Source organism: Aulonocara sp. 'chitande type north' Nkhata Bay, linkage group LG22 (assembly GCF_057382095.1).
Source record: "Aulonocara sp. 'chitande type north' Nkhata Bay isolate Kocher_YH1m ecotype deep benthic linkage group LG22, A_spYH_male_GT1.1, whole genome shotgun sequence".
Taxonomy (NCBI): domain Eukaryota; kingdom Metazoa; phylum Chordata; class Actinopteri; order Cichliformes; family Cichlidae; genus Aulonocara; species Aulonocara sp. 'chitande type north' Nkhata Bay.
Window position 1 is genome coordinate 38,259,205 of NC_141364.1, and position 27,588 is coordinate 38,286,792.

At 42.2% G+C, this 27,588-nt stretch overlaps 1 protein-coding gene and 1 long non-coding RNA gene across 2 annotated transcripts in view; one reads left to right on the forward strand and one right to left on the reverse strand.

Annotated features, from left to right (window-relative positions):
- The window catches only part of LOC147304678 (zinc finger MYM-type protein 1-like), a 302,003-nt gene that overhangs the window by 15,024 nt on the left and 259,391 nt on the right, over window positions 1–27,588 (reverse strand). The window lies entirely within an intron of this gene.
- On the forward strand, window positions 13,821–21,199 carry LOC147304680 (uncharacterized). The gene is made up of 2 exons (XR_015126978.1): window positions 13,821–14,522; window positions 20,243–21,199. It is a non-coding gene; the product is annotated as an uncharacterized LOC147304680 (long non-coding RNA).

The following is a 27,588-nucleotide window of genomic DNA, read 5'->3' on the forward strand; positions in this document are numbered from 1 at the left end:
CTCCAGACGCACTGACCTACATCAGCCTCAGTCAGACTGGGAAAGAGAGGGAGAGTGAGAGCGAGCAGGAGAGAGGGATGCTGTGGGAGGTTAGGGAGGGGAGGGGGGGTGCAGACAGAGAGAGAGAGAGAGAATCGTCAAGAATGATTGAGAGACGAATAAGCAAGCAAATGGTTGCAGAATAGCAACGTTTATCAAAAACAGTGCGAGACGGTGGCACGATGCGAGGAGGAGGGGGAGGAGAGAGAGAGAAGGAAAAAAAACTTGTGGATCCGATCGAACTCTCAGCCCTCGCTTCACACTAAGAACGTTTTAAAAATCCTCTCCTTTTTTTTTTCATTCTCACCTTTTGCTAATCTGTATCCTCACCTCACTTTTAGCCTTTTTTTGCCTCTCATATCTCCCCATGTAGCCTCCCTCTCTCTTACTGTCAGTTTAGCTTGATTCCCATCATATACTATCCGGAACGTCTCTCACTGTGGGAGGATTAGTCCGTCTCTGGCTGCCTGCTTATCTGTCTGCTTTGCCTCTCAGCTGCAGAGAGTAGAGGAGGTGGAGGAGGAGAAGAGGAGGTGTGTGTGTGTGTGTGTGTGTGTGTGTGTGTGTGTGTGTGTGTGTGTGTGTGTGTGTGGAGGAGAGGTTTTGGCATCTCTCGCTCGGTTGTTGAGGCTATATCAGCTTCACTCAGCTCACTGCTAGTTTTAATTTTTCTTTTTTTTCTTCTTTTTTTCGTCGGAGGACAAGCTTGTTGTGTTCACTCTTCAAACAGGTGTAGATGTGTGTGTGTGTTTTTGTGTGTGTGTGTGTGCAGTGAGGTGCATTTTCTTCCATGGGTGGACCGACTGCATCCATTCTTGCACTGACTGTCCTGACTTGCTGTGTGTAATAATTGCTCCCCAGAGCAAGAATCGACAACTTGGATCAATACCAATAGTGAAGCAAATATATCTGGCTAACGTTAGCAGCCGGTCTCTAAAGCCACATACCTCAGTCACACTAACAATGTCTTTATCCTGGGGAGAACATCCTTAGGCCCCGGGGAGTTACAGAAGAAAAAAAACGATGTATCAAATTGTACAGTGAAATCCGGCTGGCTCTGTGTTTTTCTGTTTAGGTCAGCACCTTGAAAATGGAAGCTGGACCAGGCATTTGAAGGGTTAGTTTAGTTTTCTTCTGTAAAGCTTTTGTGATTTATTGTGGTCTGTCAGTCGGCAAACGTAATCTATTAAGGACTAACCTCGGTGTCGTGGTTGTGGACATATCAGAAAGACTGGTTCGCTCAGATTGAAGAGATCAGAGGCAATCAAACAAAACACTGGAGGAAAAAAATCCACCGTATACCTTTAAGGTCTCACTAAAATGGGATTGTTCACATAAATGACCCAAACTGGTTAGCTAAACAGCTGTATTTCCTGCTGTAATGTGAACTAAAATGCAATTTTTCTGCTAAACAGAAATGTAACCTTCACTTTCTAAAACTTGACATAGCCAAACAAGCTAGTTCCCCCTGCTTCGACTTGTAATGCTAGGCTACGCTAACTGCCCCCGGCAATGTTATAGTACCCAGACACAAGCTTGCTATCGATGTCCTCATCTGACTCTCACCATGAAAACAAATAAGCATGCTCCCCATATTAATCTGCTTCTTTCAAGTTGTACTGTCTGATGTTGTTAGGCTTCAGTCACACTAACATTTGAAATTAAGAGTGAAATTTTAGATTAAAAATTGAATCCTTCTACTTCAGTTGTCACATTCAGTGGATCTGATAGCATGCACGCCAAATGTCTGCAGGCTTTGCTTTTGGAGTTTGACTTTGGTGTAATTCACCCCAATGAAGGAAAGGAGAGAATCCCGGAGCACAAAGAGATAGCCTGTTAGCTCTGACGCATTAGCCAGTTGTTCATTTGTGCATTTAGGTCATGGTACAAATAAATAAAAAGTTCACCCTCTATCGAGTTTTTACATCATAAAAATGATTGAGTCTTTAAAAGGTCTTAAAATAGTGTAAATACGACACATTGCACTGTGTCATTATTTACACACCCCACGGTGTACACCCGACAATTCAGTGGCTTGTAAAACCACCTTTACCGACAATAACTTAAACTAATTGTTTTCTGTGTAACCTTAGCAATCTTTAAATATAGTAGAGGGACTTTGGCCCGCTCTTCTTTACACCATTGCTTCTGTTCATTGAGGTTTGCAGCCTTTCATTCATGCACAGCTCTCTTAAAGTCCCCACAGCATTTGAAAAATTAGAAAATTGGTAAGTGTCTTGAATGTTTTCCTTAGTGAATAATTCCCAATGCGATCCCAGTCATTATTCCCAAAACCATTATGAACCTTATGAAGTCTTAAACATATTCAGAATAGTACAAACTTTTCTTTTCTTAGAAAAACATTTAAGCACTTTAAAAAAAAGCTAGCTGCCTTTGCCGATACAGTTTAAAACACTAGAGCTAACGTTCCAATGATATGCTGATACCAAAGCTGTATCTGGGGTATTCGAGATTTATTACGGTCCAGTTGGCAATATTTCATTTTAAAAATTAACGACCTGCTTGAACCCCTAAATGGCAGCATGTAACCTCGGTCCTTTCAAAAATAAACAATGGTGAAGTTTCTCACCATGTGGCTTAAAAGATTTACACAAAATGTAAACCATCCACTTAAATCACAAAAACCAAGAGCAGCTTTAAAAACAACACCGGTCCATACTGAGACACGTGTGTATTTGGATGTTTCTATAGAGGATGGAAAGGAGTGTGTTTCTCATTTCACGTGGCGCACACTCTCTCCTTCCTGATTATATAGAAACTACTCCGCTGTGACCAAGTTTCAAAGTCAGTCCAGATCAAGACAGATAGAGATGTCACTGCGTAGGTCTCTCTCTCTCTCTCTCTCTCTCTCTCTCTCTCTCTCTCTCTTTCTCTCTCTCTCTCTCTCTCTCTCTCTCTCTCTCACTACTGCTAAAGAGGAAAGTTATCAAGTCCAGATGCACAAAAAAAAATGGGACACCACACTAAACATGTGCCAGACCCTATACTTCCCCCATATGCACAGAGACCTGCCAGAGACCCACTGCTTACACTAGTACACATATTTACACTTGCCAAGTTAGACCATTTTCTTCCCCCATCTCCCAAAATAGTACAGACTCAGAATGAGTGTGTATGTGTGTTTGGTTCCATCTGGTGTATATCTTACATCTGCCCATACATCCCTACCCTGCCTGCATCCATATTTCTCCAACAGTAAAACTTACAATTTTATAATATTTAACAACAGGTTGTGTTTCACATCAGCTTTTAAGTCTGCCTATGCCCCAGCAGTCTTTTGTCTTAAGGCACTTCTCCGCTGACGTCCAAACTAGTAGCTGCCTTAAACCCCGAGACCCTTTCATGCTGTGCCTCTGCCACTGCAAACAGCGGCCATCTGACAACGGTGGAGGAGTGCGGTCTGGCCCACAGATCTTTTTAATAGGGAGTTTACAGGCGAACAAGAGAGCGTTTTTTTCCTTAGCAGAGAGAGTTAAGAGTTGCTGGGATGAGGCCAGCTCAATTTCGGGGAGAGGGGGTTCAAATGCGAAGCTCCAGTAAAGTGTTTGTTGGGAAATTCGAGGCTGTTTGCACAGGCTTTATTTGGCTTGTGAGCCACGGTATATCATTGGAATGGCTCAAAGCCTCGGGCGGAGTACTATTTCTGAGCACAGATATATTTAAGGCTAAGACTGCTCTGTCAAAGCCCTCATACAGTTTTCCAAGTATCACCCAGCATGACCCCTTCTTAGAAAAAAAATTAAAATGCAGAGCTACTAGACTGAAATCCACGACACACTTTTTCTTCCATCCTGTTGCCTTCAGCTTTTTTCCCTCTGCTTAACACTTTACAAGTAGTGACAAATTACATTGCTGAAAGCGCTGTGGAATAACAGCAATATCCAGATGAACCCAGTGCATGTAAACACTCGGGCACAGGCAAACACACGGCGCTGGGCTTGCTGGGAAGGGTAACGTGATCGAAGTGGACAGCGAGTGTCAAGCCACGGGGCAAATCAGCTGTGTTGTGATGCGTAATCGGTCCGCTGTCTGAGGAGGTGTGTGCTTGTGTTTGTGTGCGTGTCACACAGCCACACACACGGGTCAGTCCCTGGCAATGCCCGGGGTGTATTGCATTGATTAGCATCAGAGGGTTGGTCACATCTTGAGCAGCGCTACTGCCATGATGGGGTGAAGGGGACCGTTATGGGCTGAGGACGGTTCTCTGTTGGCAGACCATAGCCGGCTACAGATAGCCCGTCTCCCTACGGAAAGTGTCTGCTGCCAGATGGAGGCAGTGTCCAAAATATGTGCTACAACTAGTGTATGGGCTTCTCTTGCTTGTGCTGATGTGGGTTCATAAGCCTGCAACATTAAGCAAAAGAAGAAACAGAGTGTTAAAACTATGAAAAGTGTCCACCGCCGCTACTATCTGTACTATCCACATTTGACTTATGCACAGTCGCTGCTACGTGCTGTTTGGTTTTTGGGAGTCCTGCACATGAGCACGTTTGTGCAGGTTGTGTAAACAGTAGGGGAGAGCGGGGTAAGTTGTCACACGGGTAAGTTGTCACACTGTTCATAACTCCAACACTAGAGGCTCTATCTCAAAAATGAAATAGCCACTTTGTGTGACTTCTTCTTCTATAGTCAACCTCCTGTTCACATGTGGTCAAGACTGCTCTAATCTGAGGTGAGCACATCTTTTTTATTTTTTTGACCTAAAAGGAAAAATAAATCACTTTAAATTTTCTTCAGTACAACTTTGTTAGGTATAGATGTTACAAATTATTATTTTACACAAAATAGAGGAGACATTAACGTGTCTTTTGATACTTCAGCTGATGTGCTATGTTGAGCTAACCCTGACATTTAGCCAAAATTAGCATAAATGTCAGTTTGGGGCAAGTCGTCACATGTGACAACTTGCCCCAGTACAAATAAATGCTCCAAAAAATTGTGATATTGTAATTCATTTGTATTTGTAATAAGGTTTTTGAAGAAAGGAAGGAGAGGCAGGAATTAAGGAAGGAAGGAAGGAAGAAAGTAAGATGGTTCGAAATTATCAAGGAAAGAGAGCGTGGCAGAACACCACCTGACATTATGTTAAAGGCAGTCAGGCAGGTAAAGATGCAGAACAAATCAATCAGAAGTACAGCAAAGGATTTTGACATAAATTACCGTACTCTAACTCGGTATTGTCAAAAGATTACCAGAGAAGAAATTGAAAGTCAGACAGCCATGCCAACAACAATGGTTGGTTATACAACGCCAAGGAAGATTTTTTCCCCTGATTTGGAAAAGCAGCTTGTTGAGTATATTACTAGGTCAGCTGACATTTATTTTGGTCTGTCACCAAGTGAGGTCAGAAAGCTTGCCTACCAGTTTGCTGTGGCACACGAACTGAAGTTTGTGCCTTTGTGGGCAGAAAAAGAAAAGGCCAGCAATGAGTGGTTTACAGGCTTTTTAAAGCGACATACAACATTGTCACTGAGAAAGCCAGAAGCAACTAGCCTTGCCAGGGCAAGTAGCTTCAACAGAGAGAATGTCAATGCTTTCTTTGACAACTTAGAGAAAGTGTTATGCAAATATGAGTTTGGACCAGGAGACATTTGGAATGTTGATGAAACTGGGGTCACCACTGTACATAAACCAGACAAAGTGTTGGCCAGACGTGGATTCAAACAAGTAGGGTCATTGACCTCTGCTGAAAGGGGAACCCTTGTCACACTGGCCTGTGCTGTCTCAGCCATAGGGAATAGTTTACCTCCATACTTTATTTTCCCGCGTGTCCACTTCCGTGACCATTTCCTGATCAACGGGCCACCCGGCAGCAAAGGAGGGGCAAATTCCTCTGGATGGATGAAAGACACACACTTTGTTGAATTCCTGCAACATTTCAATGAACATACAAAGTGTTCAAAGGAGAAGCCCTGTTTACTCCTTTTGGACAACCACGAGTCTCATCTGTCCATTGATGGACTCAATTATGCCAAAGCAAATGACATAATCATGCTGTCATTCCCACCCCACTGCTCACATCGGCTCCAACCATTAGACAGGTCTGTCTACGGGCCACTAAAGAGGCACATCAACAGCACATGTGATGCCTGGATGAGGAACAACCCTGGGAAGACAATGTCTATTTATGACATTCCTGGGATTGTGGCAATTGCATATCCTCTGGCTGCAACCCCATTGAACATTCAGGCTGGTTTTAGGGTGGCTGGGATTCAACCTTACAACAGAAATGTATTTCTGGAAGCCGAGTTTGCACCATCCTACGTCACAGATCGCCCTATTCCGGACCCTGCCCTGCCAGGCCCCAGCACCAACTCTGCACTGCCAGGCCCCAGCACTACCTCTGCACTGCCAGGCCCCAGCACCAACTCTGCACTGCTAGGCCCCAGCACCAACTCTGCACTGCTAGGCCCCAGCACCAACTCTGAACTGCCAAGCTCCAGCACCATCTCTATCACGAGCTCACCCTTACCCAGCACTGCAATTACTGACAGGGGACTACCAACTCCAGAGGACATCCGGCCATATCCAAAAGCTGGCCGCCGAAAACCATCCAGCAAAGGAAGAAAACGACGCAAATCAGCAATTCTAACCGACACAACGCAGCTAAAAGAAGAAAAATAATTCAAGAGTCATCATCAGATGATGAAGAGTGCTTCTGCCTTGTCTGTGTGGAGCCATTTTCAAACAGTCGTCCAAAAGAGACCTGGGTAAAATGCGTAAAATGCAACAAATGGGCCCATGATGCTTGCACCTCAGGCCAGGCAATTTATGTGTGCCAGAATTGTGACTCTGAAGTTGAGTCTGATTAATCAGAAATAGGGCATCTGTTTTGTTCAGAGGATAAACATGTTAAGTAAAGCAAGTTATTTGCAGCATTCCATTCAGTTATGATGGATTTATGTGCAAGCCAGAGAACATTTGAGTTTAAAGTTCAAACTAAAGTTTTCTTTCTACTTAATGTTTTGATTAAAATGTGTATTGGATTGAAATAATTGTTTTTTTTCCAAATTCTCTTGGCATAATTGTTCAAATTTCCAGTTTTGGTTTGAATTTAACAATTAAAATCAATGATCACAATTAAGTATTTGTGTTCTTATTTTAAGATAATCTAGTGTGACAACTTACCTGCCGATGGGGCAAATTGTCACAAGTGCACATTCTCCATTCAACAGTCTACAACTCCGTAATGAGATAAGATATGAAAATGTAATGAATACATCATATGTGCCCGAGACTTCCTTCTTTCATTTGGTGAAACATTTATTACGTTGTAATGTATGGTGCTCAGTAAAAGTTAGTCAGTGTGAAAAGTGTGACAACTTACCCCGCTCTCCCTTACTATAAAATAAGCATTAGAGAGATGGCCTCTTGTCAGATCCATTTCAATGTGAGCATATAACTGTGTGGGTATGTTGAAGCCAGTGTAACTTCTACAAATCTGACTCACACATAAAGAACTACTGTGACTATAATTTCTGTCGTTTTTGTATTGGTTCTGCCACTGTCACAAGTGTGCTCTAGCTAGAAGCTATTTTTCAGTGCAAGTTAAGCTGCAGTCACAATATCAGCTTTCACAGCTGATGCCTATATACACAAATTAAAGTGAAGTTTGGGATGCATGCAGTTTATTTGTTTTCATGCCCTCTTGCTTTTTGATGCTTTTAAAAACAGTATAAATACAAATGAATTACATTGGTCTGTCATTTCAAATTCAAATTCAAATTCAAATTCAAATTTTATTTGTCACGTACACAGTCATACACAGTACGATATGTAGTGAAATGCTTGGACAACTGCTCGTGACCTAAAGAAAACAAAAAAGGAAAAGGCTATGAATAAGATAGGAAATAAATATGAAAAATTAAAAAGGGTAAATTTAACTAGGAAGGAATAAAATATAAATTAAGGTTAAAAATGAAATAACTGTACAACACAAATTAGAATGAAGGGTAAATTTAACTGGGAAGAATAAGATAAAGATAAATATATAAATTAAAGTTGAAAATAAAATAACTGTGCTTGTATCTTTCTTGTATCTTTCTTACGCGAGTCTAGGGAGCAGAAAACAGACTTATCTTCTTTCAAGGAAACTACTTTAGCTTGTTAGCAATCTGGTTAGTTTAGCCAGGAGCTACATCAATGTTAACTCATTTTCTTTCTAGTCATACTATGATACGTTTAACCTCTTTTAGCTCTGTTTTTGTTCTCCACCAACTAATGGGAGGATATATTTAAGTCTTCACTGCCTACTGTTTTGTGAATATAGTTTACATTTTTCTAAAAACTCTGCTGACAGTATGAGATGGTTGCAAGTGAAACAAACTGCTAATATTCTAAATCAGGGGTGTCAAACATAAGGCCCGGGAGCCAGAATCAGCCTGGCAAATAGGGCTGTGCGATATGACCAAAATCTCATATCCCGATATAAGACATCTATCATCCCGATAACGATATAAATCACAAAAGTGTAACATTTTCTGTAAATTCTGTGACTCTCGGGCAGCTGAAGTGTTTCCAGCTGGGCATCGTGTACCTGCAGTCGAGTGTTTTAACTGATGCATGAAACTATACATTTTTACACATAAGTTGTAACAGCCGCCGTTTTCTTTGTGAGTATTTATTACACGGCTTGCTGCGGGGAAAAGCCTGTTCTAACGTTTGAGTCTAAGGTTTATTTTTTAGCGCCCGATGACTCTTTTTTGCTTCTCATCCGTCAATACTCTGCATACTTTTTCACGTGATTCAGTTTATTTTGAAAAGTCTCAACAGGATCTTGACCTTTTTTGTGAAAGGTTTATGTGGAAAATAAACAAGCGGACACGCGATGGTTTTACCGTCGCTGTTGCTAACGACAACGCATAAAAAGGCGCTTGTCCGTTCGTAGTATGGTTATATAAAATATAAGAGAAAGAGAGAACTTAATATAGCCACTACAGTGACCATCAAAACGATGAAAAAATATTGCCGTAAACAGTTTATTTTGCGACACCACGAAACAAACGATAGCGTAAAATAAAACGACAGATGTTTTTATATCGTCATCCGATATATATCGTTATATCGAACAGCCCTACTGGCAAAGACTCCAATCCAGCCCACTGGATGACTTCGGTGGTGTGAAGGAGGGCGTAAATTTTGGACTTTTAGTTAAGCAAACAGTTTAGTACTTTATTATGTAGAGAAACTGAGGTTGTGGTTGAAATTGAATTTCTTTTTCTTACATTGCGATATTTCAGTCATGACACGTGTAATTAAAGTTCTGTACGCTGACAGGACGGGGGGTTTTCACTGGTCCGGCCCACTTGGGATGAAAGTGGACTTCATGTGGCCCACAACGTAAAATGAGTTTGACATCCTTGTTCTAAGTAACATACTTTGTAAAGCTACTTCACTGCAAGCACAATGGGCTTCTTTCATATTGCTAATTTTGTCTATAGAAACATAAAAAATTATCAGCAATAGCCAAACTATTGCCAGCAGCATCAGATACGAGCAAAAGTGAAGCAAAATAGCAGTTAGTCATGTTAAAAGACTTTCAGCTGCTTGCTTAATTCCCAAGGAATCACCACAGCAGATGGGTCTGCGTGTTTGATTTCACACTCAGTGTCCTACCTGACACAACCCTCCCAGTTTTTCTAGCTTGGGACAGTCGGGCCCAGGGGTGCATTAGCTTTTGACCCCCTGAGGTTAGGTTTGTATCTCCTCCTCATCTCAAACAGGGAATCTTTTGCATGTAAGGTGAATGTCTTAACCTCGGCTGAAAAAATATACAAATCAAGAAACTTTAAAAGCTTTGGGTGAACTAAACTTACCACTACTTGTAGTAGCACAGTTCCACCACAAACACTGGCTTGAAACTGATTTTAATGAGGCTAAAACTGAAAGTAGAGCCCCCGATCCGTATATAAAAGCTCTGACAACCCCAAGCATAACGCAACTCCATGCGAGTGCAGCTGGTCAAAGCTTAAAAACTAGACACATACTAGAAAGGGAAGACTAAAGTTCTTCTTTTGGAATTCAGTTCAGTTCAAGGCGCTTCATATTATAAGGTAAAAACCCTACAACAAACCTGGTGACACTGGGTAGAAAAAACTCAGGAAGAAACCTCCAGCAGAACCAGACTCAGGGAGAACAAACCTAACGACCTTTTAATAAATGACAGATCGTATATTATTCTTTTATTCAATTAATGATCATATTAATTCTGAAACAAATGGCTTTTATAAAACAAATATACTTCTTGAACTTTCCTTAATACACTGCTGGTTCACATGCACTGCCAAAATGGAAACAAATGTGACCCTTCCACATGAGGAATTCCCCACCAGTGTATGATAGAAAAAAGTTTTTTAAACGCACCGTGCAGCTTGTTAAAATGATCAGCGTTTGGCTTCTTCTTCTTCTTCTTTTTTATGAACTCCTTCCTTTAAAAGCGCTAAGAGGGGGTGGATTTTTGCTCATTAACTTGACCACCGCGGTGCTGTCTGTGAGATACTGAAATCAAACAATTGCCAACCCAAGCAAAGTGGCGGGGAGAGAGTCGATCTGTTTGTTACACAACACTGAGTCAACGGCGCGGAGCTGTATGTGCAGTCATAGCAGGCTGTTGGCACACAGCAGGAACAGGTGCAATAAACAGTTTTCTGATATATATATATATATATATATATATATATATATATATATATATATATATATATATATATATATATAATCTTAGTGTGCATGTGTCTGTGTGTGTCTGAATGAGACGTGGTCGACAGGTTCGTGCTGGCCCAGACTGACCGAACAATAAAAATAATTCCATAATAACGCAACAGCCTCAAGGGGGTTCCACGATTAGAAACATTCGAGAGGAGGAGGAGGAGGAGACAGGCTGAAGAAGGATCAGATGAGAGGAAGAAAATGGGTTGTCTGTGTTTGTCACCCACATATCGCATATATGTGTATGAATGTTTATCGCCTTAGAACAGCACATCATGTCTCCTGCTTTAAACTTGCTGAGAGCGCTCCCGTGTGTCGTACGCTTCTCCCCGGGCTCTTTCTTGCTTTTATAGCGCAGGCGGTCTTATCTAACCTGGTCTCCTGAGGAAAACCACAGACCGAGTGAGTGAGACAGAAAGAAAGAGAACATGCGAGGGAAGTGGAAGGATTTAAAGTGCTATCAACAGTGTAGCGCTGCACTCCACGAGGCATCCATCCTAATGAGTCACACAGTAGCTGCAGCCTCAAAATGTTGTTTTATTGTTAGGGGGGGAAAAGCAGCCGTCTTCACAGCTGAGAAAGTTTAGTGTAGAATTTGCCCAAGTCACGCAAACATATGGGTGGAAAATCGCCAGTGCATAAGCAGTTCACAAAAGTGTGAACAGGTTGACGTGGAAAATGAGACAGCATCTAAAAAGGGGGGATTTCTTTCTTTTTTAATGCTTTAATGTTTATGTAGACCTGTTGGAAAGTGACCAATCGGCTCTAAGCTAACTATTCATCTATGTGGCTGCCAAACACAGCAGTAGCTCATTAAAAAAAAAGCTGCTTATGCAAAACGGTCTGTTCACACACAGGTGAGAAAGGAGCCCCAGGGGCTTGTCCTGTTGATTCAGAGTTCACCACAGAGAAACACTGTTCTGTGGAAGAGCCGGCATTGAAACTTAGTATATCTTTTTACTGTGATGCTACTGGTCATCTGAGATCCTTTTATATACAATAAACACTGACATTAGACAGACATGTTACATGTAATGTGATTACTGCAGTTGCTAAGCTTTTGCTAACCTTTATTATTTACCCCTATATGCTGGCAACACTGATAGGCATTGAGTATGCACTCCATACTAAAACTGGGGGAATAAAGACGTGAACGGGGTTTGTTTTCCCCGAGTTGCAAAGACTTGACAGAAAAGGTTTTTAAAACAGATGTATTAATATTCTGGTTGCAGGGGAGTCAGCAATCAAAGCAAAGAAGCCCAGAGCTGCCTCTTCTCATTCACCACATTCAGATCTTCTGTTCTGTTCCCAAACAATCCGAGACCCCTTTGGAGGAAGTTTATTCTTTTGGTCACAGCTCATGGCCATAGGTGAGATTGGGAATGCAGCTCAACAGTAAATCAGCAGCTTTGCCTTCTCACTTTACCGCAACAAACTGGTCCACATCCATATCACTGCAGATGCTGCACCAATTCATCCTTCAATCTCACGCTACTTTCTTTCCATACTCCTGAACACGACCCCAAGATACTTGCACTCCTCCACTTGGGAAAGCAACTCCTCCCTAATAGGACTCTATCCTCTTCGGGCTGAGAACCGTGACCTCAGATATGGAGGTGCTAACTCTCATCCCAGCCGCTTCGCACCTGGTTGCAAACCACCCCAGTGCAAGGTGGAGGTCACCTTTCAGTGAAGCCAACATGGCGACATCGTCCGCAAAAAATCAGGCGAGCAGATCTGGAGGTCAGCAAATGTATCAACCAAATCTGTGACAAGGGGCAGCCTTGGCAGAATCCAGTACTCATCAGGAACGAGTCTGACTTGTTTCCAGTAATTTGAGCCATGCTCTCAGTGTGGCTGTGCATGAACTGAAAGGCCTGTGAAAACATACTGATACCCCACACTCCTTAAGCACCCACCACAGGGCACCCAAGGGATGCAGCTGGATGCCTTCTCTAACACTCAGAGATTGCTTGGATCAATTCCCACGCACCCTGAAGTATCACTGAGAAGGTACAGAGCTACTGCAGTGTTTTGTGACCGGGAAAAAGACTGTTGAAATTTTCCTCCCAAATTTGTGGTTCAGGATTTACTTAAAATCAAAAGTAATGCAAATACAGGGACAATATCTCGTAGGATCACCTTTGTGCTCTATTTTAATCCCACTGTTCACCATGTGAGTGCTGCCATTAAACAACAAGTTATATCTCTCATAAATTTCTAGTAGGACGGATAATTGGTGTCAAACAGCAGTTACACAAGCATTCCAGGGTCCTTATGAAGGCAGAAAATCCCCACGCTGTAAAATAAAATGACCACAAGGAGTACATCAGTTCTATAAGGCTGGCTTCACGCCGTCTGACTGCTACTCTCACACATTTTGTCACATATAACAAGTCCCGATTTTGCAACGATGCACGAGTCTTCTGACCTGCAGTTTAATTATCTCCCTCAGTGCCTGAAATTTCATCTTGCTCGAAGAAAAATTTGATTATCTTAAAAGACTGAATAAACAGTAACTGAATGGTCACGGTGGACACATTTCGGCAGCTTAATGCCGTGTGTGTGTGTTTGTTGTGAGGACACCGAGGTCACAGCAGAGGTAATCAGACAGCTATCACATGCAGACAGCTCCAAATATCCCCATGTTCCCCTTTCTTCGCGCTGAGATGCACATTTATGTTAATGCCACACTACTGTAGCGCAGTGTTGCCTCGGCATCACATTACTGGAGCGTGATGTTCCCTGCTCCAGGGCCAAACACTCTGACTCCCTTTGTGTGTGTGTGTGTGTGTGTGTGTGTGTGTGTGTGTGTGTGTGTGTGTGTGTGTGTGTGTGTGTGTGTGTGTGTGTGTGTGTCTGTTTTCCAAATCTGTTTGCAAACTGCTGAGCAGAAGCCAGGGAGTGGGTTCACACTGGATTAGCTCTGAGTTGGCTAAATACCAGATAGCAGAGATAACGGTGTTTGTGTGTGTGTGTGTGTGTGTGTGTGTGTGTGTGTGTGTGTGTGTGTGTGTGTCCACAGTGGGGAAGGGGGGAGGCAGGGTGCTGATATCAGCAGGAATAGAGGCACTGATAAGACTTTCGGGATCTGCACTTCTAATGGTAATGACGGTTAGATGTTAACGAACACGGCTGATGTTTCCCGGCCTTTAGAGGTAAGTATTGTTTACAGAAAGCAAAAGAAGGAAAGATTTTCAGTGTCTTCTTAGAATTTTCATTTTTCTTTTAATCCGACCAGCTCGAGTCTGACCCAGAGTTTTTTGGGATCAGGACTTCTAATGATAATGACGGTTAGATGTAAACGAACTCGGCTGATTTTTACGGGCCTTGAGAAACAAATGTTGTTTACAGAAAGCAAAAGTGCCTTCATAAAATTTTCATTTTTTACTTCCTCCCACCAGCTGGAGCCAAACCCAGTGGGAGGAGGCCGTCATTTTCGCTTTTCCTCCTTTCTGCTTCCTCTGTTTCACCTTTACTCCCTTCTTTTCTCCCCAGAATTAAACCCATCAAGATGATGCCGCATCCCCTCGTTTCGTGGGAGGGGAAGGTGAATCCGTAAAAGGCTCTGCCTGTTCCCCAGCCGATCGATTGATGTTGAAGTGTTTACCTCACAAAGGGCTGCATAAACGGCTCGGCAGCTCGCGCTTTATGCAGAACATCGGGTGAATCTTTCGCAGGTCTCCATTGATGTTGCTCGTTTCACGCGAGAAGGAAGACGCTAATCCCCTTGATGTGCACCAAGCGGAGAGGAGGTGATATATGTGGGGGCGAGAGGGGTGGACCTCCTGCCTGTCACCTAAACATAAGACAACAAAGCTGTCTCTGCTTCGCCTCACAGCCAAGCTGCATGAACCAGAAAAAAAAAGAAAAAGAATGCCAATAGATCTCCTGTAAAACCTTTAGCACTGGAGCAGGAAAACATAGAACAAAACCACAGAGGCTGTTGAACATCCTTATTGACATATGAATTATGGTACTGAATCTATGGTACTATTTATTTTCTAAACAAACAAGAGCCTCGCTAAGAGGATTGGGAGCTTCTAGCAGGCTCTATGCTACACATTATGTACAGTACGTTACACATGTCATTCAAATTTGCCTTAATGTGACATCTGCTAGAAACCTGCTCCAAAAGTAGGTTGTAGCTTTTTTTTTTCACTACTACAAGGTGGAAGAGGTCTGTTAAACCCTGTTTTAACTGAACCCAGTGAGTATTTTAGGAACTTAGAGTGCTTCTGCATTTTCAAAAGAAAAAACACAATACTTTCTTGTGGGATAGTGTAAACTATCAGATATAGGTGTTTTGCTTTGTTCACTAGTCAAACACTAATCTTGAGGTTGATAACACTGACGTAAACACAGTAAGCCAACACTGATTAGCTTAACTCCTTTAAAGCCCCTTCCCACTTTTTATGCCATTTTATTTTTGTTGATATGTTAACTGTCCAAAGATTTAACTACCAAACTGTAACTGCTTTAGTCCACGGTTAATGGCTAGTAGCCTTACCATCTGGCAAGCAGTGTTGCCAACTCCTCAGTAAAGAAAATCGCTAATGGTTGTCCTAAAAGTCGCTAGAAGTCGCTAAATGATGTCATCGCCTAATTTGCATAATTGGTCATGCTAATGTAATTGTAACCTACGTTGTTGGAGAGAGAAACAACATCGTGGAAGAGACATAAAGTGAGTAAAAATTGCATTTGGAATTCATTTAGAACTATAAATTAAATTTCTTTTAGCAATTATTGGTTTTTTTTTAGTGTGTGTGAATGTGTGTGTGAATGGGTGGATGACTGGATATGTAAAGCGCTTTGGGGTCTTTAGGGACTAGTAAGGCGCTATACAAATACAGGCCATTTACCATTTGGTTTTTTTTATGTCACAATTCTAACCCTGCTCCTTTATCCGGGCTTGGACCGGTAAAAGTAACCTGAAAATGGCACTCTGGTGTGCCTTTGTGTGTGTGGTGTGTGTTTATAAGTAATTTTAAAGCTTGTGATCCACAAAACAGCATAACAGTAAAAGAAGAACTGACTGCGTTACAGTCAGTGCGGGAGCAGCGGCTTCGTTCATGCGTGATTCATTTGCAGTTTGGACGTACAGGTGTGAACATCTGCTGCCCTGATAGCAGCAGAGGAGGACTATCCTCCGCCCGTGAGCGCTTTGGCACGGGTGAGGTGCCCACGGCAGCACCGCTGCTTGTTGAGAATAAGAGCGATATGCGTTTTCACGTCAAAAAGTCGTCATAAATAAGTCTCCAGTTATACCAGAAAAAGTCGCCAGATTTGTTGCTAGTCGCTTTTTAGAAAAAAAAGTCGCTAAGGGAGTCTGAAAACTCGCTAAATATAGCGACAAAGTCACTAAGTTGGCAACACTGCTGGCAAGTAGCACTCCTGCTACTCTAGAAGGTTTAGCCTTTTAGCATTACAAGCTCAAGTTTTACTATAGCCCCTTCCATTAGCTACTACTTCGATAGACTTGCCACGGATCGCCACAACTTGATTCGACTGGATTTTCATTAGAATCTCGTGCTAGCTAACATGCATGCTTATCGTAATAGCAATGTGTCTGAGCGTCCTGTGAGGTAATCAATATGCGACATGAACGCTACAAAAAAGGGGGACGTCGAGGCAAGAATATACCTGCTGCTCGGTCTGTGGCTTTTCGTCAGACTTGGGGAACATGGCTTTTTTTTTTGGTAGCCATTTCCCTCATTGCTGGATTTTAAAAAATGCCTGTTTTAATTTTCATGCACGAGACACTCTCATGACTCATCGAGTGACGCTACTGACCAGCCAATCGGTGGCATGCAGTTTGACCACATCACATTTTAGTGCCTGCTCAGATCGCTTGAAACCCCTGCCGAGCAAGTATTAAAAAAAGTACCTGGTAACAGGTACTATGACCTAATGGAAAACCCTGAAAACTGTGGCAAGTCGATCCCGGTAGGTACTAATGCAGCGGTCCCCAACCTTTTTTGCGCCACGGACACGGAAAAAGACCCAGGGAGACCGAGTTAATGAAAAAAACGATTAAAAAAAACAATAGAAACCCTGAAAACATAAATTTCACACCCGAGCCTCAACTCTAGCGGCCCGGTACCAAACGACTCACGGAGCGGTACTGGTCCGTGGCCCGGGGGTTAGGAACTGCTGTACTAATGGAAAAGGGGCTTATATGTACTTATGCATATTTTTGCTGAGCTGTGTTTATTTGTGATTTGCATTAAGCTTTATTTAATTTGACTCATAATTTGCTGCATTTGGTGCTGCGGGGTTAACTACCTGATGCCAGTCTTATTTTGTAAGGAACCTCAAATTGCATCATAATGTGTTTGCAACAACCGTCAGCTGCCAGATAGAGACTCAATACACAATGTCTTACGTTAAGGACAATCAGAGACGCCTTTGCTCGGTACACTGCACTAGTTTATCTTCACTTGCTGTTGAAGCTCAAATGGGACCAAAATCCTTAACAGGTTTTTCCATTGTACATATAAAAGATATGCTGTCCAGACACCCTTGATTCCGTGGAGTATCTTTGTTTGCCTTGTCTGGGCCAGTTCCACTGATCTTTTATCAGCAACACTGACTTTGCACTTGCAGATTTTTTTTTCTAGCATCTGGCACACAAACATCTTCTTTTATTCATTCTTCTGCCAGGTGTGCCCCTGATATTTCTCAGAAAGAAACAAACTTGTTTCCTTGCTGGAAAAAAAAACACAGCTTTGCTTTTTTCCTTTTTATGTCAAGCCAGGTATTGGACGTCTTGCATTCTTCCATTTATTTTAAGTCCAACCCTGTGACAGGTCGCTGCTTTGGAGGCTTTCTAGTGAACCTGCCAGGGTATTTTCCATATCAGTGGTTGGCTGTGCTGTGGCAGAGCAGTCAGGGTAATATCCAAGCAGGCAGCCGAAGAACCAACACAAACCTCATTAGCTGCCTGTTCACTGTCGAATTTTTGGTGGGTTTTTCTACTTAACATTTGACGGTAAAAAACATTTGCAAAGAGCTTTTAGAAATTTGAAATTCACATTTTAGATAGCTTAAAATTCAAGTAGTTTTTATGTGTGTCTTTGAGATATGGTTAATTTTTTTAATTTTTTCTTCCCCCACCTACCAAGACATTTCAGGCAAAGACTCTTCATTCAGTAAGCCTGTTCCACTACTCATTACCATAAATATCTAGTTACTCATTCACACAGCAGCAACTCAGTAAACTTAAGAAATTAAGCATCAGAATGAGGAAGAAAGGGCTGATGTGAAGTTACTTTCAACGTGGCATGGCTGTTGGTGCCAGGCAGGCTGATCTGAGTTTTTCAGAAACTGCTGATCTACTGGGATTTTCCCACAGAACCACCTCTAGGGTTTACACAGAAGGGTTTGAAAATGAGAAAATATCCAGTGAGTGGCAGTTCTCTGGGTGAAAATATGCTGTTGATGTGAGAGGTCAGAGGAATGGCTTGTAGAGAACAGTAACGTTACAACCAAGGTATGCAGAAGAGCGTTTCACACCCAGTGCCACTTCTGTTAGCTAAGAACAAGACAATGATGCTATCCGGTTGTTAAGTCTGACGTCACTAGCCGTGTCTGGACCTAAACTCCGCTGCAGGTCCATATATCAAACGATCACGATGGCATTACTGAGAGTTGAAAAACTGTCTAAAGTCTTTCATCTTTAATAAAATGATCAGCATTCTGCTCTACCAGGTGTAGCAATTGAGTTTAACATCCAGGCATCCATGAAAACAGAATTTATGACATTTAACGGAGTTAGAAGTTAGCAGGGAGTTAGCTCGCTAGCTTCTATCTAAATACAATATAGCATGTCCTGACTGCGGGGTTTTGGAAACAAATTAAAACGTACAGCTCTGTTATCACTTCCAGCATAAATGAAGACAGAAAACTAAACAGCCGTGACGTTTCTAGGGTTACTGAAGTTGGGCTAGCTGGTATATAATGATGTGCTACGTGACCGCTAGTGACACAGCTATGTTAGCATAATATAAACAAGCTAACTTTTTTTCCACTCGATAAAAGTTAACATGAGTGTTCTCGGTGGTCAGGGACAAATGTAATCGCATGGCAGGATGCTGTAAAAGGACCAAACTTCAGCCAGAGAACAACTGAGATAATCCATCCACAATACGAGGTTAGTCCATCATGTACTGCTGCATGGGATGGGCTGTAGTTACATCCTAAGGTTTTAAAAACTGAGCTTAAATAAATGATTAGCGGTAATAAAAGCCGAGGGAGGTCAACAGGGATCACTGACTGTTTTAGGAGCATTTTGAGATTAAATAGAAGAAAATACATAACATTAAACATGTTAACAACACAAAAGCCATATTAAATGCAGACTACTTTAGGCCCGAAAGAAGGATTCCTCACGTCATCACTTAACAATCGGATAGTCTGCACAGGCCCACTGGAATTGGACAATAGAAGATTGGAAAAACATAGGCAACATGAAAATACGGATCCGTCCTGCTTTGTATAAACTGTTTAGGCTGCTGGTGGTACAGTGGAGTGGGGATATTTTCCTGGCACACTTTGGGCCCCTTAGTACCCGTTGAGCATGGTTAAAATGCCACGGCCTGCCTGAGCATTGCTGCTGACCACGTTAATCCTTTATGACCACGGTTTACTGCATCCAGCAGTATTATGCATCACAAAGCTCAAATCATCTCAAACTGGTTTCTTCAATGTGGGAAGGAGTTCACAGTATTCACATGGCCTCCACAGTCATCTGTAGAGCACCTTTGGGACGCGGTGGAACAAGAGATTGGAGTCCCGCACACCCTGACTGTGTGATGCCATCATGTCAATATGGACCAAAATACCTGAGGAATGTGTCTAGCACCTTTTATTAACTGGTATTTATTAGGGTATTTAATTGTTCTGCATCTACACCAAGCATTAACAGGTTTGTCTGTACATGGTGAGCTTGACGAAATTGCATTTGGTAGTTTTTATGCAAACTGGATATGACATGCCAGTTTAGGGTCTTTAAACCTCCCCCCTTAATATTTCACACACTGGCTGTCCAGGCTGTTTTCACCAGTCAACAAAGTAATCAGACTGGTTCAGTCGGGTTAGAATAATGTCTTTAAAGAAGGAGGAGGAGGAGGGTTACTGGGCGGCGGATGGACTGACCAGAGTTGACATCCCATCTTCTACACTGAAAGCTGGATTTTTACCTCTTATCCGGGCCTCAGACATGACAGTTATCTATTCCCAGCCCTGCCCAAGTTTCACTTGCCTACACATCATCTTAAGTCCTAAAAAGCAGGGACGCTAATTTAGCACAGCATTCACGCCGGTCATTTAGGAACGCAAAGATAAATGCAAATCAGGCCTTTAAATACGAGGCGAGATGACGTTAATCGGAAAAGTCATTTTTAAATCTTTAGAAACAGCACTGGTGGCTTTGAAGGGGAGCTGAAATTGTACTTTATGTCTTTGTCACCTTCAGGCACATCCACACATGAGACGCACACGTACCCGAGACTCATCTTTATGTGCAAGAGTGGAAAAAGAGACGGCTTGAGTCTCCACCAAATCCCTAAAAGCTGTCATTGACTTCAAACACTATGAATTCTTTACAGTAGAGTGCCTCTGCTGAGCGACAGAGCTGTCTGCCTTTATTTTTCCATAGGATCCTTTTGATACGGCCTCAGCCGTCCAGAATCTGTGCCTCATTGTATAAGGACCAAGGCTATTTAAATTCGCCTGAAAGGAAGCCGGAACAGGAACAGTCACACTGACGCCTCGTCAGACTGAAACTTTTATGGAATTCCTGAAGATGAGAAAACAGATTTCAGTCAACGTTACATATTCACATGGCAGAAAGAGAAACTGTGACTACACTACGCATCACTCCACTGAATGATCATTTACCAACTTAAACGGCAAATTCATTTTCATGAAGCATGTGTAATTTATGAGTGGCGTGGGATTGCGAGCGTCTATCAGTGTCAGAGTGACACGTGTGGGGCGATAATCTATTCCGTGACCCAAATTTATGCGGCGAAAATCTACAAAAACCGCTATCCAGCCCTCCCATCCGATTTCACAGCGCATCACTGTCAGCGCGATATATGCTGCGCACGCTTGTGTGTGTGCGCGCGCCTCTGAAGGAGAGGCGCATGATAAAAGGAGCGTGTTATCCATCTTATCCAGACGAGATGTTTTGAAAGGAATTCTGTTATTAATAAATTCATGAGAGCCAAAAGAAAAAGGAACATTCTGCGGCTTTGCAAAAATTATTGAAAGAAAAAAAAATGGTGGGGGGGATGTGCGCTCCTTGTTAGCATTCTCTTAGACACTAGATGCGCTAGGAGGTATGTTCTCATTGAGAGGCATATTATCTCTGGTCAGCTTTCCTATCTATTATTCACAGCTCTGTGAGAAACACTGGTGGCTAGACGAACAGCAGTCACTTACAATATATCCCGGAGCAACGGCGCCCCTATTCATGTGCAAAAGAAACCTTAATAACCACGGCCGCAGATAGAGGAGAGGCTGCGAAGTTGGCAAAAGCTTGTGATTGCTTTGATTTCCAGGACTTCTGTGGATTCAACACAAACAAGATTTAAACCATAAAAAAGGGCCGATTTTTCTAATGTAATATTCACTGGCAGGTAATGTATGGGTATTGTGTAGTGGAGATGTCCAATAAAAGGGAATCTTATTTGTGCTTCTCTCTTTTTTTTGTCATCTGTTATAATCTGCAGCTGACTTTACAGACAACAAACAACTCGTGCAGCTTAGCGCTTTATTGAAAACCTGCAGGACAATGAAGGAGAGCGCCAGTCCTACGCGTCCGCTGGTGTCCAAGGGATGATTGAGGATTGGTGCTTGAAATGTTAATAAATTGAAGGGGGAAATTGCCTCGTGTTTATCTGTAATATGAAAAAAACACCTCTGCTGTGATCCCCCTCGCCGCATGCTCTAAGCTTCTAAACACACCGAGTGGCATTTCAAATGCAAATTCCCCATTGTGCGTTAGCTTATTAGATAATATGTAAACACAATATGTGCCATGCATGTGGAGGATGAAATATGTGACTCCACACTGTCGAACACATCTTTTTTTGTGAGACTGATTGTTATATAATGTAAGCAAGCCTCAATTTTACATATAAGGTTGAGCCATGTTGGTGTCTACCTTTGATGAAAAGTTTTTAAATAAACAGTGTTCCTACAACTGCTAGCTTATGAGCTTTTCTAAATCTGGTTGTATGGAAACACATTTGCCTTTGAGTGTTGTCTTAGCAGGGAGTGAATATTTAACAGACCAAATAGTCTTTCTTTTTCTTTTTTCTTTTTAGGTACTCGGCTGCTGTCTGTTGCTATGCAACCGCATCCTCCAATCCACCAAATTGTCAGGTTCAGGGCCAATTTCCCCTCCTCCCCCCGTTTTTCTCCCTAAAAAAAAAAGAAATAAAAAAGACTTTGTACATGAACTGAGGTGTGCACGGTGCAGTACCACCCCTCAGGAGTTCTCATTTAAATAAATTCCAATATTTGAGGTCTCCCCAAATATTAAAATTTTCCACAGCTGCCTTTTATGCATTTTTTTCTGCCTCACCTTTGTTCAGCACACATCCGGTTTATTCTGCGCTCGCACGCTGGAGCCGCCTGGCAATTTCTGCTCTTGTTCTCCCCCTTTTTCTGCTGTGTTCTTTTCATTAAAAATCATTCTTCCTCACTGTGCTTGTCTTTGTTTGTCTCTCGCTCTCAGGCACACACAGACACTCACACACACACACACACACACACACACACACACACACACACACCTCTCTTTCTTTCCGTGTACATACTGTATGTCGTTGAGGCAGACTGTCTCTGTAATTGGGTTATTCTTCTCTTCACCGGTCTGATGCACTGAGACACACACACCCGTGCACACACATACAAAGCATGCACACACACGCACAAACACACACAGAGTTTGATTTGTGGAGACGTTTTTCTGCAGATTGTTGCTGAGGTAGGAGAAGTGCAGCCATGTGTGCCTTTTTATTTGGGCCTGTAAGGGTATGTAGGGCCGGGGTTTGATTGGACACGAGCTGATATTAAAAACGACATCATGAACACCTATAGAACACCTATAGCATGCTCTGATCAGTGCTCAGCCTATTCTGCATTAAAACAATCACCTCTACTAGAGCATAATCACTTCTTATTTCCCCTCATCAAGTGTAAATTTGGAACCTCAGTACAGTATACAGTAAATCCTGGACGTGCACAGTGTACTGTATGTGCTTTCTCCTGAGCCAGGCAACACAAACACACACAGACAGACGGGAACACAACAAAGATGAAAGGGCACATTTTCACAAGGTATAGCAAGCCCCCCTCATCTCCATCTCTTATCTTCCCTTCCTCCACCCTCTCCGTGTCGCTCTCCCACTAACTTGTAGCACAGTGAGGTGAGCCTGGTTTAATGTGAGTTGAAAAGGTCGCGTCGGTCCTGTCCACTGATTCAGAAAGGCCCTCCTAGGCCTGTTTGCATGGCTGCGCATCAGTGTAATACCTCAAGACACCAGGGACATTCACTGTTTTCACCACTGACACCCTTCTCCCTCTCTCTCTCACACACACACACACACACACACTCAAAACTTAAAAAGAAAAAAAAAAGAAAAATCAAAGGCAACGGTGTGCGTGGGCGGGTGTCTAAACCTAAACGTTCCTGCATTTAGACCTGTTTGAAATCATCCTGACACAGTAAACTGCACGGTGTGACGGACCTTCCTCTGCACGTGTGTTCACGGTTAATGAGGAAAAAGAGAGAGGAAAACAGAGAAAAGATGCAATTCAGTTTGCCAGCAAAGCAGACACATTCTGGTGGAAAATGGAAAGCGGGGAAAGAGTCCCAGCAAGCATTTCATGGATGGCAGCATACTGTACAGGGAGGTGGCCACGTTCAGCCCTTCAGGCATTTATGATGTTCATACAAGTGAAACTGATTTGGAAACTGTTTTAAATTCATATCACTAGGACATTTAGCTCCAGTTCTGAGAAAGCGATGCAGGCTGGATGAACACTGGCAGACTTCTCCTCCTCACATGGATTTACTGTTGACGACCACCAGTGCTGCGCAACGCTGCAAATTTTGGTATCGACATGATATCTAGTAAATACAATCAGTGTTGCTGATACCAAGACCAGTACCGATACTTCTAACTTATAAAGGCAGCTTATGTAGGGGAGAGCAGTGTGCCATTCATGACATGTATGACTGAAGAATCATCATCGAATGGCAAATTTTGAACACATTTTAATGACCACTAAATCCACGAGATTTTTTACTTTCCAGAATAATCAGTGAAAATCCAAAACACACCTTTCAGCTTTTCATGTATTGTGATACTGGGTTTTTTTTTGGGGGGGGGGGGGGACCAGGAATGTAAATGTGCCCGCATTTAAAGCACTTCGGATCAGCTTCTGCACAGTAGGATAAATAAAATAGACGTGACAGTCAACACAAAACGGTTCAGACATTTTTCGTTATGCATGTTTGAGGAATAATTTTTCATTTCCAGGAAAAATTATTTGACGCAGTTCAGTGGGCGACATACTGGACTTAGAGGATGGAAACAAAGTCTTGAGCCTATCAATAGCAGATCAATAGTATCGATCCAATACCAGCATTGGTATCAATACTTTCAATATTTTGATTGATCTACCTTTCTATAGCAACCACATCAACATAATTTAATTAAACAGTGCAGTACACATTCAGAGAGAGTGTTACCTATGCTTTGTAGCTGCAATTTTCCAGTGGATGCTAAGCAGATAATATTGCAGGAAATCATAATGTTGCTGTTTTAAAAGGAAAATCCTCAAAGGATAACTTTCACTGAACGTGTGTGTAGTCGTGCGTTTAATCTGAGTGAAGTTAGTTGTTACAGAAAAAGCAGAAAACCCAAAGACAATTATAAAACAAATTCAATTACATTGAGAAAAAAGATCTCTAATGGCCACTTCAGTCTGGCTCCAAAAGGGAGTCAGTCTCCGTAGACCCTCATGTTAAAATGCCCATCTAAACATTACAAATCATGCTGGCATGGTAGAAAACATTTTGGTCTCTATTGATCGTTTACGTCAACTTAAGTTTTTTCTGTATGTGTGTGAATGTGCGCCAAAAGCAGGCAGCTGCCTGCTGTGCCAAACTTCAGCTTATTTACAAGCTGACTTATCAGATGAGTATTAGAACCTGCTTGGTGATACAGTCTCTTAGCAAATATATGTATCTGTGTGTTACACCTAGGGGTGGGCAACGTAGCCTCAAAACTTTAACATGATGTTTTAAAGCAATTTGTAATAATGGTATTTACAATGCTAAACTTTCATTTCTGTGATTGCAGCTGCAGGCAGCAGCCTTTATTATTACAAACAAAATGAGCATTTTCCATCATTCCATCCGGTGAGCTCTGGCACTGATGGCAGACTACCTAATTCAAAGTGTGAATCTATTGCCTCAAGGTGCCAGCAGCAGCAGCAGCAACAGCATTATGGTGCAATGATATTGACATGGCACTATATTCAGTGACACAGCATAAGTCAAATGTAAGCACAAAAGTAGCTGGTAGGTTCTGTTTCCCTGGAAATTTTAAGTCAAAGTACAACAACTGTAATTTAACAATGTTAAAGTATCATTAATAACTAAACTTAAATTGGAAAATATTTCCGACCTTCGATGTTGCTGGATGCTTGTTGGATCTTTTTTGTATCCAGCTGCTTAAAGCCCATCTTTACCACCTTGTCACCTCATCAGTAATTTCCATCCACTATCTCTTCTTTCTATCACATGAAGTGAAACTAGCGAGCACTCCTGCGAAGACTGGTCAAGTCCCCTGCTAACTTTTGGGTCACACGTGATTAGCTGCTAGCACCTCCTCTTTAGATGCTTTCATAGCCTAGTTGTACTTGATAGTGTGTTTTCAGCCTTTAGCAGAAACACTTTTCTAGTACATTTTGTGGAGCATTGTGCTTTGTGGCCAAACAACTTAAATACCATTGAAGTAGCTCGCTTTTTAGCTACTGAATCATCAACTTAGGCTTACACGCTGGTCTCGCTCTCAGACATATCCGGGCTTGGGTCATTGCTGTGTGTTCTAGAGCTATATGACACTGTTTTATTATTTAAAAATTTATACCAGTGTTATCATGGGTTATATGACACAGCCCTAATTGCACCCATACAGTCATGGCTGCTATACAAGCTTGCTAACTTCCTAACATTTAGCACTTCAACCTCCCATCTGGCATCCAAATGTGAATTAGTGCCAACAGGTGATCAACAGTGGCTATGCCCAAACACGCCTTTATGTCCCTCTTCCCACATACAGCGAGGAGCAGGCACAGTCACTATAGAGCAGCGGTGTCAAACTCATTTTAATCACTTCACTTTACTTAGTTTGGTGTAACACAACATCAGTAATAGGCCTTCTGTTCTAATAGAATCTGATTTTTAATGCACAACTTTACTTTTATCCTATTTTACTCCATGTCTTCACTTGATTTTGTATTGCCATGAATTATTAATTTCATTTATATTTTCATTATTTTTCTTTCTGGTTTTTGCTAATATATTTGTCAGTAAGAAGACTGTAACGCTGACAATGATTCAGACCTCCGGCTTTCATGAAATCATGATGTGATTCATTGTCAAGGCAGTTTTCAAATACTGCAAAGCCATTTAGTAGGCCAGATTGGTCCTTTTGGCAGGCCCCCAGGCTGTTTGTTTGACATCCCTGCTAGAGGGGGAACACGGTAACAGAGAACAACTTCCAGCCAAAATATGAGAGCTGCTCATTCAGATGATGCCAAACTCAGCACTGCGCTTACAAGTTTGTGGCTGATCAGATGAATGGTTATCGAGATAGGTGAAGAACAGACGCACTGACGAAATATTAAATATCGCACTATCAGTTGTTGCTTACACAGTTCAACCATGATCCACCTTTGAAATCCCCCAACTGCTCGCGCCTTTGTTTCAGTAACTGAATGCCACGTCTGTGCCTTTGATGGTGACTGTACAGTGCAGGGGGAGCATTAGTATGTATTAGTTGGCAGATGGGCTCCAGTCCTCCCCTGGTGCTCCCTATGATGATGAGCCATGTTTCTGTTTATCAGACAGGACAACCTCAACTCTCTCCTCATCTGGTTTTGTCTCAATCACCCAGTTCTCTTTCTGCTGTCTTTATCTTTTTTTTCTATACTGACACCGTGCCACACATACGGTACCTCTTTCATGTCCATTCCTTTGGTGAGCACTGCCCCAGAGGAAATGTCTCCATCTTTACCATCAAATGCATGCATCAAGTATATATTTGCATGCATAACCCTTAGAAGTAGCTTTGGTTGCATGACAGCTTTGTAGCACGCCGGGGACAAGCCAGGACTACACTAACAACATGGTGCATGGCATTAATTACCGTACACTCTTGATGCGCTGCGCCAATATCTGTCCCCTAAGATAAGTTGCAAAGTCTGCACAGTTGTGTACCACAGATGGTTGACTTGTGGTAAAAAATGCAATAAAGACAACTATGATAGCTTCTTTTGTCTAGGGTAAAAATATTGGCAACACTTTATATTAAAGTACACATACTCACTATTAACCGTTTTAAAGTTGCCTCTTCTTCACAAAAAACTGGAGGTCTGCTGAGATGCACAGGGTCAGTTCCCACTCAGAGGTGGAAGAACAAAGTCAGCAGGAGCAGAGCCATCTCCTTTATTAATGAGCCAGTTCAGAGATTTTCAAACACATCTATTAAAAGATTTTTCATCTAGTTACTTCAA